Source organism: Copadichromis virginalis, linkage group LG7 (genome assembly GCF_057382275.1).
Source record: "Copadichromis virginalis isolate Kocher_CV1m ecotype Utaka linkage group LG7, C_Virginalis_male_GT1.1, whole genome shotgun sequence".
In the NCBI taxonomy this organism is placed as follows: Eukaryota; Metazoa; Chordata; class Actinopteri; order Cichliformes; family Cichlidae; genus Copadichromis; species Copadichromis virginalis.
The window spans coordinates 41,698,360-41,718,328 of record NC_140624.1 but is presented as its reverse complement, the minus strand read 5'-3'; the positions used below and the strand labels follow the sequence as shown (position 1 = coordinate 41,718,328).

The 19,969-nt window shown below is 41.1% G+C and overlaps 1 protein-coding gene across 3 annotated transcripts in view; it reads right to left on the bottom strand.

Moving 5' to 3' along the window:
• The window catches only part of sh2d3ca (SH2 domain containing 3Ca), a 54,803-nt gene that overhangs the window by 11,549 nt on the left and 23,285 nt on the right, over positions 1-19,969 (bottom strand). The window lies entirely within an intron of this gene.

Here is a 19,969-nt window from a genome sequence, read left to right as displayed (position 1 = left end):
TACTTGCATGGAGAAAAAAAAAGATAAGAGGAAAAGTCTATACATGTCTTATTTGGCAAAACCCCACAGAGATTAAGATTTATTTACAAAGGCGATTTGAGTTCATATACACACACACACACACACACACACACACGTGTATACACACACACACACACACACACACACACACACGTGTATATATATATATATATATATTTTTTTTTTAAATTAAATAGTATGATAATGTAATATGGGTGTACGGTTAAACAAAGCATCTTTTCCATAAATACGCAGAAATGCACAAAAACACACACTTGGTGTTACAGAAGGCAACACTGCAGGGAAGCATCACTGTGTGCTTCCTCCCACACAAACATGCACGCACACACGCACACACAATACAGAGCAGAAACAATCCGATCGACCCTGACCTGATTACTAAGAGGAAGAAATCATCATGAGCGAGCTCTTATTATTCTTATGTATTATAGAGACGTTGCTTTAGTCTGTGCAGCCTGAAGTGCAGCCACTCAGGAAGTAATTTGTGTTTCTGCAATATTACAACAAACCCCACACATTAATACAAATGCGTTACACAAACAAATGGAACATGATTCACATTTCAAAGTCACATATTTCTTTACAGTAAATGACAAGTGTTTGATTACGTTCATTTTTATTTACATAACATAAAAAAATTACTCCTCATTTGAAACTAAATCATGAAAATGCCATGTGCTAAAGTACTCTACTATTTGCTTAGGTGAGGAAGATAAAAACAAGGGAAATCCCACACTGGGATGCGTGGGTAATGTGAAGACACCATAAGAAATGATGATTGTGGAAAGATTGAGGTCAGACAAGCGACCAGAGATGATTAAAACAGAGGATGCACATGCACAAATGTGTGTGCACAACGCTTGCACAAATTTGCACAAAGCAAGAGAAAACCACACAGGAGTAAACACAGTAAAAAGGAAATCATCTTGCCTCTGCCAATATGAAGAGAAATGAGACTAGAGACCAAAATAAACAGTAAACAGCCTTGTCACTAAGGCTAGCCTGTCGTTCCACCTAATATTTTCCCTCAGTCAGCCTCTCTTCCGTTCGGGTTCAGTGTTTTTCATCTACTTTCTCTCAATTACTCTTTTTCCCTCTTGCCCACAGTTCCTCTGTTCATTCCCCACAGTCATAAAGTTTCAGCAAGACTGTTGTCTGACTGTTGTGTGCGACAGGGAAGCAGGCAGAGACAGCAAGTGTGTGCGAGTGAGGAAACTGATGATCTCTGTGTGAAGAGTGGGTTGACTGTGTGTGTGAGATACAAAGAGCCAAAGATTCAATCTTATCGTCTCCAGGTCACTGCAAGATGAAATTATTAACTTCCTCCAGTCCCCACTCCTCTCTCCATTTTTTTTTTGCCTTCCTTCTCCAATCCTCCAGGGAAGATGGAGGAATATCACCATGGAGCCTCACTCTCTCAGATTAGATCCGAGGTGTGTATGTGTTTTTGTGTTTGTGTGTGTGTGTGTGAAGGGGAGAAGAGGCCAATAAAAGAGCAGAGGGGTCAAGTGTGCAGTTATTGCTTTTCCTTGTCTCCGTGGAAACCCATGAGAGGCCTGCCACTGAACTGATGCTCAGCAATGGATGTCGTGTGTGTGTGTGTGTGTGTGTGTGTGTGTGTGTGTGTGTGTGTGTGTGTGTTTATATATATGGGGCTATGAGCGAAATTGAAATGTCAAGAGGACTCTGTTTATGATACAGTTCATGGAAGAGATTCACATTAGAGGGACACATTGACAGAGAGACCAAAGAATGGACAGACAATAAACAGCATTAGATGAGGGACGCAGACACACAAAAACATTGGCTTTACTGTTTTCTAATATACCAAAAACACACGCACTTATCTAAATCATGACATACATGTAGCGCAGTAGAAATTCTCTTTGCCGTGTTTGGACACCTCTTTTGTTCTTAGAGCTTTTCTAGCTTTTTAAAGCCACTTTTTAAGAGTTGTCGCTGCCATCAAATTCATAATGTGCTAATATTTTTCATAAACAGTTTTTTCCATGCACAGTACATCAGTCAAAAATGGTGCCAAAGGGGAAAAAAACAAATAACACAAATACAAATATAAGCAGTGTTCTCTTACTTGAATTTGCTGTTGGTTTAGTAGCTTCACAAAAAGTACATGAACAGATTTCCTTTGAAGGATGTGTACATACTGAGCACGAATTCCTCAACATAACAGTCATATAGGACAAAAAAAACAAACAAAAAAAAACTAAACAAAAACAGACTAGTTGCATTATGAGCCAACAGGCAGACAGACAGGAGGAGAACAGAAGCCACCACACAGCGTAACAGTCAGAAACAGACAGACAAAACAAGTAGCATACATAAAGACAAGACATCAGACATTCAAAAAGGCACAGAGGCAGACAGACAGACAGACAGACAGACAACACAAACTCATTAATGTAGACAGTGAGGCAGACTTGCAGGGAGACAGGTAGCCCATTAGGGGATGAGAGAGTTTGGGCAATTTAGCAGCTGATTCAGGACTTTGCTTCCCCAGGGGGTTAGGAGAGAGAGAAGGATTTGTGTGTGTGTGTGTGTGTGTGTGTGTGTGTGTGTGTGTGTGTCTGTGTGTGAGTGCATGTGCACACACAATTCCAATGTGTGTGATTGTGCATTCACATGGATGAATGCACAATCACACACATGTGTGTATGTGTGCATAGAGTAAATGTGAGTTCTTGGGTGGTGCTTTTAATGGTTGGGGTTCTGTTCTTGAAGGAGGCAGAGTTGATGAGAAAGAAACTCGGGCTTTAAAAAAAAGATAAAAGCCCGGTTAGGATAAGGAGGGTTTCATGGAAATGGTGTATAGCTTGAACGTGACTAGGGGGAGAGTCAGGAAACAGGCAATAGGGGTTAGGGTTTTATGTGTGAAAATGAGGTACAGATAACACAGTGGAATCTATCACCTAATTTACACCAACATGCACTTGCGCCACTGCTCCTCACAGCAGGCCAATTAGACGGTTTCATCTCATGACATCACTGCACTCTCCCAGAGTGAAAATTGACACCGCTATCACTCAGCATCAGTGGGAGAGAAGAAAAAAAAAAGAACCACCCAAAAGGAAAATGAAAGAGATGATAATGGGGAGAAATGCTAAATATATGCACATATTTATACATATATTATGCATGCACACTATTTTTGTTGTTTGTGTGTTTGGTTCTATTCTGCCTGTTAATACAAAACTGGATATTTCCTGCGTTTATTATTTTTGCTTTCTCAGATCATTTTCCAGTTAGTGTCCAGTGTCCAAAATATAAACAACTCTACAAGTGGAAGTGTGGGTGATGGTGATGTCAGGTCGAAAATATAAAGCCACAGGTATTTACAATGCAAAACACAGCGGGGTAGAGCGTTAACTGAGGCACAAACCAGCGTGTTGCTGTTTGTGCTTGAAATCGCTTCTTTGCTAATTTTTGCTGAAGGAGTACAATGCCAAGTACCTCGAGCAATTTGAAGTGATACGTCTACAAACAAGCAACACCAGAAACGAAGCCATCAGTGAGAAATGAAACGGAAAATGTTTGCTGACAACTATTAAAAAAAAAAAAAAAAAAAAAAAAAAAAAACCTCCAGGGAAACAAAAATAAAGTCCCTGGAATTTAGCAGCGTGGATGTAAGGCGGGAAAAAACCCAAACAGAAGGACCAAATTCCAACAGGCACAACCACCGACAAAGGGATGAATGCACTCTAAACAGACTGCAGCACTTGGATCTGAGCTCATGTCAGAATACACCTCTCTTTTTCAGCAAGTGTGCTGGCCTCTCACCCCACCGTCATGGTAACACTCTGAGCTGTGGTGGCACTGGCGGTTTTAGCAGGAGGGGTGGGATCCCACCTCATCTGCACACACCAACTCTGAGGTCAGGGGTCCAATTCCAGAAGAACCTTTTTATTCCTTGATCCGCTTTCTTTTCCTCCTCCTCACTGCTCCCCTTCAGCCACATCTCCTCTCACTGGAGGCGATAGAGACCCAGTTCATCGTATAAGTAGCCGTCAATCCTCCTATCTCCGATTACACACCCCCACCCACTCTGCCATATACACATTGTAGGGGTTTATGTGTGCATACGTGGCCAATATCACCCCACTCCAGCCGGCTGTAATCCCTCTGTGCCCTCCAGCCTGATCTACACTGTTATATTCACGCTGGTTCTCATGGGTGTAGTAGTCTCTAAGTCGCATGTAAAATGATATGAGCATTAGAGGGGAAGGGCAGGTAACACAAGCCTTCTTTATTTTTTCTGAGCAAGGTACGAGCAGCGTTGAATCAAAGCTAATTCAACTGCTTTTGCAATGATGCAATAAAGACGGCTCAAAAGTGGATCTGATAATCTCGTTCGCCAGTTAGAAAGTGAAAAAGAAGCATGGTCTGTGTGATGTGTAGTGGTTTGCTCAAATGTTTTAACCACATTATCTACAATGCACGTTAAACTGCTCTAATCACTCTCTGACAATGCAGTCAGAGAGGATTGTGCGTTAATTAGAGGAATACTCTATCGCCTGGTGACTAATTAAATATCTGCTCAAGTCAAAAAATTTAAAAACAAAAATGCAATGATAAAAAAATATTACCTTTTTTGAGCTGACCTTGATTCAACCAGAGCCCAAACCTCTGTAACATTTAACAGGAATGAACCTTCTTAACATTTTTTGGCAGTGTGCCTGGGATTTTGTCAGACTAACAGCTTTTACAATTCATCTTTCTCTTATAAGCAAGCTCACATGCCATTCTCATGAAAGAGTCAGACACCAACAAAAAGAAAAACAGAAGAAAAAAAAAAAAACAGGTTTGCTTGTAGTTTCCCCATTTCAGTTTAACATAATAAGTTTTCCTATTATGTTAAATAATAAGTGCTGTAGCTTGCTTGGCTGAGCAGGCAACCCCCATACTACAGGAGAGACCTGGGTTCAAGTCTGCCAAAGACCATTTCTATCATGTTATTTGCCCCAAATCTATACCTGCCGTCCTGTCAACTCTGTGAACCATCATGTTGAATAAAAGGCTAAAATCCTAGGATACAGCCTTTTCTTGAACAGTGGCCTGAAACTTGACCTGAAGTTGTCTATATGAGGTCCTTTAGCTAGGCATGGATGATGTTTTACTTCAGGAGAAATGTTGAAAGTTAATCTAAGGGACTTGGAAAGAAAAGTGTCTGGACTTCTTTCAGTTGCTTGAAGACGTTTCACCTCTCATCCGAGAAGCCTCTTCAGTTCTAGGGTCAGATATTGAAGAGTCCCAGATTTAAGTCCTAGTCCCCAAGAGGGTCATGAACCCCCTGTTGATCTTGTACCCAATCACATGAGCCAAGGTGTGAAAACAGGTGTAGGTCACAATTAGGGCTGGGTATCGTCACTGATTTCTAGAATCGATTCAATTCCGATTCACAAGGTCCCGAATCGATTCGATCCACGATTCGATTTAATTCGATTTAATTCGATTTAATTCGATTCGATTCGATTTAAATCTGGGAAATTTTGACAGTCAGAAATATTATAATTCAGATCAGTACATTTACATATTTTTGTATCTATAAAAAGGAAGCTGACACTCGCAAGACTTTATCAAAGGTGTGAGCATCACAGCAGATGCTTTTGTGTCAAAGTAGCTGAAGATAAAACACAGAAAAACATGAAGGTGATTTTCCTGGCCTGGGATTTTATAAAAATATTCTGCAGTACATCAAAAACGAAAGAAAACCATTAATCAACATATGAACATTACCTCTGAAGTTACAGCGGTTTTATTAGAGACACAGCGTTTTGCATTTTGAATAATTTTAAAAAGTTTAAATTTATTCAGTATTGAACAGCAGAAATGAGGTTTTCTTTTCGGAAGAATGTAAAAGGGAAAAAAACAGCGGCCGACAGCGCTGTAAGCAACAGTAGACTTGTGTAACAAGCAAGCGAATAATGAAGAAAGCGAAACTGTTCTTGAAGTACAGAGAGAGAGAGAGAGAGAGGGAGGGAGAGAGAGAGAGGGAGAGAGAGAGCTGTGCATCGCGGTGGAAGCAAAACAGTAAAAGTCAGAGTGAATTCATGACGATGTTTATGTGAAGCGTTTGGATCTTCTTCTGCTGCTGGTTCGGTCAATATTGTTTGGAGAGAGATCAAACTAACAGCTTTAGAATCGGCGCATAAAGGGCGTGAACACAAAGCGCGGACCCGCCGACAGATCAGAATCAGCGAGCTGTCGGCTTTCAGCCCCGACCGTGAGAAAGGCGACATCTAACTGATTCTGATCCGCGGGTCGCGCTGTGTGTTTAAGTCTATGTGCAGAATCCGTGTACCTGCTCTCATTTACTGTCTTAACTGTTTGGTGGTTCTTGAAATTTTGTGAGATGTCACCAGAGATTCTGGCATTTCGGGCAAAATAAATTTATATTAAAAAAATCGATTCAGGATTTTAATGAATCGATTTTAGTTATCCAAGCCAGAATCGATTTTAATCGATGAATCGATTATAAAAACCCACCCCTAGTCACAATCAACCAAGATTTTGGGTGAACTCATTGTGAAACCTAGCCCCACCATATCATGTGATTTCGTGAGGTCAAATGGCGGGGATGTGAGTGGGCATTAAGGTGTCAGGGAAAGGATCTCAAAACTGGATTATAGATGGCAGACAGTTGATGTAGTAAACCAACCCCTCTGTTCAAAGATGGTTGTTCACAGTGGACATAGATGGCTTCTTTCACTCCTCTTTCAAACCATCTGACTTCTCTGAATAAAGTGTGAACATCGGCATCCTCGAAAGAGTGACCTTTATCCTTTAGATGGAGACGGGCAGCCGAATCGTCTCCCATGGAGGTGGCTCTTCCATGTTGTGCCATGCGTTTATGAAGTGGCTGTTTGGTCTCTCCAATGTAGAGGTCTGAGCAATCCTCGCTACACTGTACAGCATACACTACGTTGCTAAGTTTGTGTCTTCTTGATTACAGCAACTGTCAGCATGAATATGTCAGTCAATCTTGAGGTAAAGGTGAAGGGGTACTGAAAGATGTCCATTTAGAATTAGGCAGAATAATGGGAAAACCACTACAGGAGGTTTGGAGGGGGTGATGGGGCAATGGGGCCTTGGTGGACCTGCATGGAAGCCAAGGAGGGTTAGGGTTCTCTCCTTTTCTGGAGTATATCAAATTTTTATGAGATGAGAAAAACTCTAATAACCATGCATAATAATCATTGCAATCATGCAATAATGCATGCAGTGACTGAGGCTTTTTGAGCAGAAGGTGCAGAAGAATTGCTTCAACTGAGTTAAGGTTAAAAAAAAAAAAAAAAAAAACACCTTCCGCAATTAAGCAACAAAATCAATTAATGGAGATATTAAAACTAGAATTGCCCTAAATCAGTTTGGCCCATCCCAGCTTGGCCTGAGAATCAAACTTGGCAGTTTGTGCCCCCCCCCCAAAAAAAGAATTAAAAACCCCACTGAGATAAAAACAGAAATTTTGATACCTCATGTTATCGGACAATATCAGAGAAACAACTAGTCTCTCAGACATAGAGAGTGATGCCTAGTATGCAGCCAGAGAAAGGGAGAGAGAGTATGAGAGTGATAACAGTGACCTTCTATTGTCATTAGGAATGAATGTCTCTTATACGTACGCACTCAAACACACACAAAACACTCTCCTTTGGAAGCGCTGGATGCTGATATACTGTCCCACAGAAATACACACACACACACACACACACGCACGCACACATATAGAGCACTGATTCGAGCTGTCAGTCAGTATTGGTGTCGGCGCAGAGACCCCCTGTATTGAGTGACAGCTGGTGGACAGGATATGACATACAAATACACTCCCACTGAGACTGTAGGAAGCACAGTGCCACTGCGCTGCACGGCTCCACTTTCACAAAACTACGCTTGCCTTATGCTGCAATAGCTCTGATTTTTTTTACTTTCTCGGGACTTCTCGGGTTATTGCCTCCTTTTTTTTCTTATCCCAGTCTATCTATAACTCAATTTCAAGTCCCTTTTTTCCCCAGGCATGAAGTGGTAGTGGCAAAACAAACCTATAGGGAAGAGGTAGTTGGCGCAGTTGCTCCTCAGATTTTATTTATTTATTTTTTAATCCATCTAAGAGAAAGTTCAGTCACTGCTAAATTTCCCAGTTGGGTGGCTCACTGGCCAGGCTGCTGCTGTAGCAGTCCTCAATATTAATTTGCAACTCCTCCCATGAGTTTGCAGTTTCTTGCTTGACAACTACACCATATTGGACTGCAGCTGCCATCAGTAGTACTTTTTCTACTCTGGAGATTCAATTCAATTCAAGTTTATTTAAATAGTGGCAAATCACAACACCAGTCACCTCACGGTGAGCCAGCGGCTTCAACTAGAATCTGCAGTAGGTGGAGAGTTGATTCATGTGGGGCTACATGGGGATGACCCATCCTTCATAGCAGAACAAGAACTACCATCGCCACAAATGAATGCAAGACCAGGGAGCTGGAGACTCACTTAAGAAGCAGCTCACTGCATTACTCAGTTGTTTATTGCCACAAAGAAAATAGCAAATAATATCAGCACTAAGAGAATTTAAATTTGCAAGAAACAGTGAAAAAAAGGAAAATAATGTGCATGGAGTTTGGAGCATAAGTCTGTATATCCTCCACCAAATCAGAGGAAAACACAGTGGTCTCCAAGTATGGCAGAAAGAACCGCAGAGATAAAAGACCCTAATCCACCTCTTAAGTCTGCCATCATTAGCCATTTCTGGGTCTCTTTTTCGGTTCCCAAACTCAAACAAAACACAGAGTTAATAAAACGTTTTCTTCCTCTTACATAAAATGTTCAGTGTGGGTGTTCTCCCAGGTGTTACAATAAAGCTTAATATCCAGACACAGATGAAAAAGAGGATTTATCAAGTTTAATGGAGTGAAAGGAAGGAAGTTAGCAGAAAGTTAGCGGGATAGTTTTCATCTAAAGATGATAAACCATATTCTGACTCCAAGACTTTAAAAATAAAACAAAATGTACAGCTCTGCTATCACTATCACTAATAACTACAACGGCAGGGAATCAAATCCCGCAGTGCCAGACGTATTCCGCTGCTGAAGCCAGTGCATGTCCAGGCCCGTCTGAAGTTTGCCAGAGAGCACATGGATGATACAGCAGAGGATTGGGAGAATGTCATGTGGTCAGATGAAACCAAAGTAGAACTTTTTGGTATAAACTCAACTCGTCGTGTTTGGAGGAAGAAGAATACTGAGTTGCATCCCAAGAACACCATACCTACTGTGAAGCATGGGGGTGGAAACATCATGCTATGGGGCTGTTTTTCTGCCAAGGGGACAGGACGACTGATCCGTGTTAAGGACAGAATGAATGGGGCCATGTATCGTGAGATTTTGAGCCAAAACCTCCTTCCATCAGTGAGAACTTTGAAGATGAAACGAGGCTGGGTCTTCCAACATGACAATGATCCAAAACACACCGCCCGGGCAACAAAGGAGTGGCTCCGTAAGAAGCATTTGAAAGTCCTGGAGTGGCCTAGCCAGTCTCCAGACCTCAACCCCATAGAAAATCTGTGGCGGGAGTTGAAAGTCCGTGTTGCTCGGCGACAGCCCCAAAACATCACTGCTCTCGAGAAGATCTGCATGGAGGAATGGGCCAAAATACCAGCTACTGTGTGTGCAAACCTGGTAAAGACCTATAGTAAACGTTTGACCTCTGTTATTGCCAACAAAGGTTATGTTACAAAGTATTGAGTTGTATTTTTGTTATTGACCAAATACTTATTTTCCACCCTAATTTACGAATAAATTCTTTACAAATCCTACCATGTGGATTCATGGATTTTTTTTCCCACATTCTGTCTCTCACAGTTGAAGTGTACCTCTGGTGCAAATTACTGACCTCTGTCATCATTTTAAGTGGGGGAACTTGCACAATCGGTGGCTGACTAAATACTTTTTTGCCCCACTGTAATTGCCCTTTGTCTGGTTGTGCCATGTGAGCTGCAGCTTCTGCTACATCTCAGCACATTAGGTTAAAGCAGGTTGAACTGAGAAGTGGCTCCACAGAATCATTTTACCTTAAATGCTCCACTCTCTGCTTAAGGTTATCCAGGCAAATTTGAAATCAAGTCTGAACCCTGGTGATGCTTCATCACCTGACCTCCCACTGCATCCTTATAAAATCAGTTAAAACTGGTGAGTAAAGCGACACTAAAATCAGAAAGAATGAAGACAGACAAGTTTAAAAGAGAATATGTTTCCTTTAATATACTACTGTATCTGCCTTCTCTATAGACCAAACAGTCTCAGTGTCCCTGTATGACTCTGCCATTCATATTTTAATCTCCCTTCTTCTGTGATGCACTTACTTTCTGTTTCCTGTTTCTCTCTTTCTCTCTCTCGCTGTCTCTACACCTGGTCAACAGCATCTATCAGCACTTTGATGAGAAGACCATTACAGATAGTAAAATGTGTGTGTGTGTGTGTGTGTGTGTGTGTGTGTGTGTGTGTGTGTGTGTGTGTGTGTGTGTGTGTGTGTGTGTGTGTGTGTGTGCGCGCGCCACAGCCAAAGATATATGACAATCAGCTGCCTAAAGGGCTGAATGTCCTCCATGTGAGAGGGTGGTTTTGTTTATCACAGTTATACTTACAACCACAATACTAGCACTCTGGTGAAGTGAATTTGGGTAAATTTATTTTGTTTTAGTCTGTTTTGTTTTTCTTAAATCTGTTGAATTTGTTGCACATGACAGCACTGTCTCCGGCACTGACAAATGTGCACAAAAAGTAATCAAACATCCCACAAATTCCAAAAAGAAAGAAAGAAAATTATCTAAAAAATATTTTATCCCCACAAACTTTAACAGAGGAACCCTTATACACATACAAATGAAATGCTGACAGACACACACACACACACACACACACACACACACACACACACACACACACACACACACACACACACACACACACACGAGCGAAGAAGATTTTAATGATGTTTGACTGTTAAGCACAAGCACACTTGTCTCGCTCGCCTCCTAACCCACGGTTTCTCTAAACAGGCCTATAGGCTATGCTTGCTCTCTCTCGCTCTCTCTCACACACACCCACAGACACACACATACAACTCTAAGGGAAGTAAACACTCATTTCCCAAAAGAATTTGTAAAGACACCCCCCACCCATACATATCCCCATTTTCACACTAATGAAAATACAAAAATAAACCCAACCAGAAACAGAGAAGTAACATGGACACAAACAAGATCATACCGCAACAAGGACACATGCAGATATACACAAATACCCACAGACACAAGTGCACACCCAGGTCGAGCTGGCGATGACGCCATTCCATTTTGCTACAGATACCGCTGACATGTTTAGTCATTAAAGAAACAGTCACCCAGAGTACAATACAGACTGAAAACACAGATTTAATTAGATGTTTCTCAGGATGAAATAAGACTGCTTAGTTCAACGCAATTCAATTTAGATTACCTTAATAGCTGCTTCTGCTGATGACAAAGCGCTGTATCCACACACACACACACCAAGAATTGCTGTAATTGGATACACCCACAAATTTAACACAATTTACAAACGTGCAAAGTCCAGCTGCAGAGTTGCTCAGTGTGTAGGCAATGGTTGAGTCTCATTTTCTAAGCTCTTCAATCCATCAGCTTCTTACTATGATTGTAGGTAAATGGACTGTGTTCATGTAGCACTTTTCTAGCTATATTGAGCACTCATTGTCCTTTCCATATGCACACTGATACACTGTCTTTATACGATAAATAAGGCACTCTTCCTACCACACACACACACACACACACACACACACACACACACACACACACACACAGTTGTACAAAATGCCCAAAGACGCTTGAACTTGCACACACAGGATTGAAAGACCAACTTTATAATTATTATTCTCCCTCCTGAGCCAACTTAAGTGTATGCAACAATTGGAAAATAGTGATATCTCCGATGTACATCTCAGAAACAATCGTCTATGGTAAGATTTAAATATGAATTCAGTGATTGCTTATTGGATGTCTTGTGACAAGATATTGATAATGCTAAATATTTATTATTTAATGTTACAGAAAACTTTCCAAGGGCCTTAAAAACACGCTGCTTAAATGTCAATGCTTTAAAACCTCTAATAAATCTCTAGAAACACAAACATAAAAAAACATTTCTTTCATTTTTAACGTTTTTAATACAGTCGGATCAACTGTTTAATACAAATGTGAGTGAGACAGACAAGTAAGAGTGATATCCTGATGCACTGGTTAAAACAGAATCACTACATAGAAGAAAACACACAAAAAGGGCTTTACGAACCTCAACCAAACAATATTACTGCATGCATTCACACTACTCTCTTACAGTCGACTCAGCAATGCCACACCTATAGATGCCGTTGTCATGGTAGCGCCATACCCTGCATGCCCCAGCTGGTGTTTCCCTGAGGAAAAATGTCTGGGTGTGTGTAAGTGTGTGTGACAGAGAGAAGGTTAATGCGCCGCATGTGTGCTTTGCTCTGTCATGTGCAGTGACGTGCACCGAAGAGGAAAACATGGCGGGTTGAGAGCAGTTATAATGGTATCCCATTGTATGTACAATTGTGTGTGTGTATGCACACATGTGATCTGTTCCCAAAGTATTAGTCTCTTAACACTTGAGTCATCAGTTTTCCCTACGGACAAGTGGTTAGTTGAGTCCATCACCCCTGACTGAAGATGATTTCCAATTCAGGTCTTATTGAAGATGGACAAAACAGCGGATGAAGATACAAAGCCTCAAAACCCTTTACTGCCAGCACAGTGCTGGTAGTGAAAACACAACAATAGATGAAAACAAAGTCATGAAGCCACTTCAGCAGCCCACTCAGTCACACTATGTGTTGCTCTGTTACCATGACTCATGCTTTAAATTTACACACATTGCAATATGCGGTGACCTGTGTTTCTGCCGGCATGGCTGAGAGGACAAGTACAGCATTTATTAGTCATATTTCCAACTGAGTTCTTTTTACAAGACCATCAGGCACAGGAACTGGTCTGGTCACACTTCTGATACAAGCACCAACCTCCGAGGCTGAAAGGAGTCAATCCTCAATGGCTTCCATGTAAAAATGCCCAATTTACTGAAATTACCTTACCCCATTCCAATTTGGATAGGTTGGAGTAATTTGGGATGAGCCTTTTAATTACATAAGTCAAAGAGATAGCAGTGCCCGGAGTGCTGTAAATTCATTATCTCAATAAAAAAAAACAAGATTTTCGAGAAGAAGATAAAACAGGGAGGGTTAGAGTTACCCTAACCCCATCACGCCACATGTCACAACATGCATGCAAAAAGTCCACTTTTGAAGTATAAAAATCTGGTTAGTTTTTCTTATTTACCCTAATCAACAGACTTTTTTGTTCATGGATGCAGCTTGATAACTAAGCACCCTGACCCCGTTAGATGAAAACTTGGTGATGCGTTCACTTGCAGTTCAATAAAACAAGAATAAAATTGCCACAATCGTAAAAATTGAAGCTGGAAATGGGAGTTTAACAAACCAGTGTAGTTACAGTCAACGTCAAGAAAGACCACACTCAATCACATCTGTGCAAAAAAACCTTTAAACTCATTCTCAAAATATAGCCTGCACATAATATAACTCAAGATGCTCGTTAACCCCAGCTGGCACTGCTAAAACAACCCTATCCATCTTTCCTGCTTGGCCAAAGCTCAGAGTAATCTCAGAGAATTGAGGATTTGCTGGTCAATCACTGCAATTCCACCTGCCTTTCTCTGCTGCTCATAATTCACCTTTCCCTCACTGCGGTGCAATTTATAGACCGCTCAAATGTACACATTTGTCTGACTCATCACATGGCTTTCCTTTACTTCGCTGCTTTAGCCAATTTTCCCCTCTCATCAGGTTTCGCTTCCTCCATCTACCGTGCTATGGGCAAACACTGCAGCCTTTTTTTCTGGGCCTCGTGCTTTTATCTCGATATGTTATGCTCCGTCTTCAAACACTGATCTTTTCCTGAACTCGTCTGTTTGTTTGTTTTTCCCCATACGCCTCCTTCTCTGACACATACCTGTTAAGTAGGGAGAGCTGTGAAGGATGGAGATAAGAAAGTAAGCCTAAAGAGGTCAGCTGTCTTATTTCTTGCTTTTCTAACCTGCATCATGCTTGATCTGTCTTAAAATGAACTTTGGTATCCTTCCCACTTATTCCATTCCACCTTTTGTCTCTCTCCTCCCATTCCTTTATTCCAAAGTTGATCTTCACAGTCATTCTTTCTAGTTTTTCCTCTCACTCCGCCCGTACACCTGCCCTATTCTGCCATCATATCATTCCCGCCTCTGTGCACTTCCCCTCACAGATCCACTCAGCCGGTATGTCAGTGTGTAGTTGCTTGCAAGGAAATGTCTGCGTTGATATCAAACAACAGCCGAGGCATCACCTTGTTGCATCAGTCGAAAGGCAAAGGGAGAGAGAAAAGCGATGTATTAGAAAGCAAGAAAATAAAGAGGTAAGGGAAATCTGTAGTTTAAAGCCTCGTTCTCCTCAAATTATACCAAACACACCTGCCAATTCGATGGTCTCTTTAAGCTGGAAAATTTCCCTTTCATGTCCTCTGACACATCAGCACTGCTGATGCGCTGCATTGCTGCCTGCTGGTTCAACCTGCCCGTTATCTACCTGCATGTTCCAGGGAATATTTACTAATTATTCCCCTTATTTGTATTTTTCTGAAATCATATTTATTTATTTAAAATACCAATATTCTTTAATCTGCAGGATAAATATGATCTTTCTGAAGTTTAACCTCCATTTCACTCCGGTTAAAAATATTATCACCTTGTCTTTAATTGAAACCCAGAGTTGTTAGTGTCTGTGACAGCCAGGACCAGCTGGGACAGCTGAAAGATGCTCTGGGCAGTTTATTCACTCTGCTGGAAATACAAATCTAATCTTTAATTTTGGCAGTGCAGAGAAGAGGCTGCGGCTGGTGGGGCAGAGGGCTGGGAGACTGGTGATTGTCTGCAAACTGTGGTTGTTTCTAAAAATGACCTCATTATGAGAAAACGGCTAATTATAGTATGGTAAATCAGTCGCAATAAGACTCAACTGTGCACCGCTTCAGTCTCCACCACTTACACATGGACACGCACACACATGCAATTTCCCCTAAGGGCTTTGCCACTTGCCGTCCTCTGCACCTCCTTCTCTGGCCTCACCCATTAATGGCTAATTTGCTGGGTTTTGGGGTTAAAGGTCTTTACATTGATTGATAGAAGGTCTCAAGCCTCACAATACTAGCCCACCTCTGTTAACACACACACACACACACACACACACACACACCCCCCCCAATGGAAACACATATTCATCTAGCTGAAGACATGCATGTATGAATTTAAACATACTGCAACCTCCACACAAATGCAGACGCACGTACACACACACACACACACACACACACACACACTCCTTATTTGCCATTTAATCACAAGCCACTACCATTACCATCCATTCTGGGCCAATCTATCTTTACAATGACAGGTGTGGAGGGAAAAAAACCCACAATTCATTTCTCCAGGTCTGGTTATAAGGGACAAAAAGGAAGGAAGCAGCAATTGAAGGACACACGACAGTGAGGCAATAATGGGTGCTGGTTAAGGGCCACTGGCCCAAACATCTGAAAAACCCACCCTTTTCAGGATTAGATGGTTGATGCATGTAACACCAAAATAGGAGAAAGAAAAATACATTCACATTGTTGGAAATGACAGACAATGAAGACATATTACACATCTATTACATCTACTGTTAAGAGTTAATAGAACACATTTGCTTTATTTGTGGGCCATCATAAAGTTTTGACTCCTTTGTGTTCATTTAATTGTCACTCTATTTGTGTTTCATGTCAACAATGTCTCAGATTAAGCTGAAGCCTAAGCTGCAACCTTGTTACCAGGCATTCACACACATATGACACAGCAACTAATTAATTAGTCACAAACTGACAGCACAAGGATTAATCAGCTTTGCAACTTGAAACACAGCCAAGAGACGTGGACGCACATCTGACAAACACATCTACAGCTTTTGATGCATTTTTTATTATTACTCCCAGAGTTGTCAGTCAGTTGACTTATATCTCTTTATGTTGGTCACAGTGTTTCTGATTGAAAATCACCTACAGTATACAAGTATTAAAGGATTAGGCTCAAGTTTGAGCTTTAAACAAAATTGCAATAGGATTAAATCAGGATAGACTTCAAAAGGAGGACTTTTCCCTGTGTTCGCTGTAGGTAAAGAAAAAAAAAGTGCTCAGAGTGATAGTATAAATCCAGTGTGACTGCATTTCCCATCATCAGGCTAATCTTTTTTTGTGTGTTGTGGTATATTTTGCTCAAATATAGACTGGTATTGCAATCATTATACCACACATCAGCTTATAAGTCCAATTCTTTATTAATTCACTTATTTATTCCTGATCTTTTTTGAGCAGGGAAAAAGGTAGGTTTGCATCAGCACCTGTGCTTTGTTATCTGTGAGTCAGAACACAATGTGCAACTAGAATAGAAAAAAGGCGTGCAGTGACTCAAGTGTACAAAAGCTCCAATGGCGTGAGCTGAAGTCATTGTTTTCCTTTATGGATACTTCACTAAATCACACTTGCATTGTTAAGAATGCAACTGATAGGCCTGGAGAACTACAATTATGGCAATCCTGTAGCGATTCTAAGGAAAAGCTCAACACTTGTTGAAATAAATTATTTGCTTTCATGGTAAGAATAAAAAGAAACACTTGACACCACTACTTGTATCTTGCTCTGTTAGCTTTATATTGCCTGACACATACAGTATAGTAGCCCAGCACAAAGGCTCAAAACTGGAGATAATAGGTAATATGATTCCAAAATTCAATATTAGAATATTACACACCCACTTAAGATGGATTTTAATGTCATTCTATCACCATTCCAGTTTTGGATTCAATTTAAATTACTTTTCCTGAATACAAAGATACAAACAGTGTCATGCAAATCCTCACTTTACCCTACATTACAATGCAACCGAGTCCCGCTTATTGGAAGCTTTGTCATTGTGGCATCCTTTTCCCTACTGCATCAGTATGCATGCACATAAATTCTGCCAAGTCACAGTACACACAGAGACCTATTGACTGGCCTTGTAACTTGACACACAAGCACACACAGAAAGAGTTGATGATGATGTAGTTGATGATCAAACTGTGGAAGAGAGACATCAAAAGATGTGCAAGAGGGTAGAAAAAAGAAAAGACAGGGAAGAAGGAAGATAAGTGAAAGGGTAAGAAAAAAAATGTAATATGATGAACAGACAGAAGAATTAGATCAAGAGAAAGAAAGAAAAATGTTTGATCACACAAAGAGGCTGCAGACGCCTGCTAGTCAGTTTTAACTCCCTTTTAAAAACATATACACACTCCTCCTTGTCACCCACAGCCAAGCAGACCAGCAGAAAGAAGCACGCCCTAAAGCTGTGATGCCATTGGCCGGCAATGATGTCATTGCTCCCTGTAGGTTCGGCAGTAAGCTGTGCAATTGGCTGACTGAGGCAGACAGTAGGAGAGCACTGCTGAGGTATCAGTTCCATTCATCCAAAGGCTGAAAAGAAACGTGTGCGTGTGTTTGTGGGTGTGACCACTCCCCACTGAGGCACAGCTATTAGGGCTGTGTCCATCATTCAGAGTCAGACATTACCTGCTGGGATGCTCCCTAATGGAAGCTTTCTCTCACACGCACACACAATGAAATTTCACTACAATGCACACGATCAAATATGCATGTAATCAAGCATGCGCACACTCACAGACACACAAACACACAGCGGATGGGGGTTGGGAGGGTTGAGATGGGTGTTGTCTCCCTGTTGTTACCGGACTGTTGTCATGGTGATGCAGATGGAGCTTTTACTGCTGGCTGGGACTCTCACTTTGCAATAAAAATGCACACACATGGACACGCACTCTAACACCACTTTTCATTGATGCTTGCACATGCACTCCCTTTAAGAGCAGCCTCGCCTCTGTCACAGCTTTCAGGGAAACAAAAAAAATAATAATAATACAGGAAACTGAAAGGGACTTTCTTCAAGTGTGGAAGAGTGCTTGTGTGTGTGTGTGTGTGTGTGTGTGTGTGTGTGTATGAAAGTCTTATGTTTAAACACTCCCGTGAGAAACTCCACAACAGATCCTCCAAGAAATGCTCATGAGACATTAGCCTGTTGTATCCTGTTACAACACGCTGCACATTGTCTCTTCCTCTCTCTCTCTCCCCCCATTACATTTCCATACCACCCACACCTTCCATCCCTCACCCCTGATACCCCTTTTATAGAGAATGATGTCACCCATGGGCTTGTAATTGCCAGCGTAACTGCTGGAATTTCTGCCAAGACTTCACGTGTGAACAAAAGATGCAAGCCAGCCTTAATTTTCATATGCTGTAGATGTAAATGAATGAATCCAGCATGCACATTACCGATACCACACATGCTGAAAGCCACTTAACCAAGCATAATAACACACTTCTAAGATGTCCTGATATAAAAAATAATTGTCTTGCTGGGGGATGTTATTTGCCTGTGCCATGTCCATTATTCTCTTTTATCTGGACACTTGTATTACTTCCTTATTGCATTCAGGAAGCATAATAAGTGCTGTCTACAGCTATATCAACACAGCCTCTTCATCTGTCTCTCTGCTTAAACTAATCACCTTTGCTAAAACCGAATCATTATGGTTATGCCTAAGTTGCAGATGTTCCAGCACGTGATCTGTGTGTCCACACTGCATTAATTCCATTTTACTGGCAGGAGTGTTACTCTGATCTGTCTAATTTGAAATGTAATTATGTTCAAAAAGCTAAAAACTGCTTAAGCCATAAAATCTGTCCCATCTCTAATCAGTATCTGTATCTGATTCACATTAACACCCCAGTCTGCTTCATTAGTAACTAAAAGAAAAATATTATCAGCACCTTAGCGGAATCTTAAATCTCTTATTGTGTATCTGCAGCTTGTTCACTTGTCGACACAAGACACACACACACACACACAAAAAAAAAAAAAAAAAAAAAACCTACCCAAAAACAAGACAGTTGCAGCAATAATGTGTCAATCTAGGCATGCCTGCTTAAGCATGTACTGACTATCTGCTCCTATGTGAGCGCGTGTGCGGATGAAAGCGATAAGGCGCTCGTTCGCCGGCATTCTCAGCTGCTCTCTGCAAATCACCCAGAGACGCTTTAATGGCCTCGGGTCTTTTCATAAAGGAAAATGATGCATTAAAATCTCCGCAGAGGTCCAGGGCCTTCTGTAACTCAAACACACGCTACCCAGTGGGATTTATTAGAAATTAGAGCAAAACGCTACAAAGGCACGGGGAGCTGCAAGACCTTCACCGAAAAAGAGAAAAAAAATTCTCCCAGAGAAAATTCGTTTGCGCTTAACAATAAGCCTAAATCAGTGAATGAATCATTGGAAAATTAAGCTTCAGAATAGGGCTACTTAATATGCTAGAATTACTACTCAAACATTCTTTTACATATTTGACAATATTGCAGAAAACATGTGGAAAACCCAAACGTCCAAGTAGGAGGGACTCCTTCATTCAGTTGGATTTGTCTAATGTGCTCTTTGGATTGGGTGTATATAGACTTAAAGATCAAAAATCCCAGAAAGCACATTCTTTTTAATAAAAATGAAATTTTTGTGATTTGTGATTTTGTGATCTGATTTTGTGGTCAAGTTTACTCATTCACCAAAAGAACACTCTCACCATTATCAGCATGACCTCAACGTCTGCGTAGGTGCCGTCTTCCAGACTGCACTTATTGTATGTCATTTCAAACCAGAAG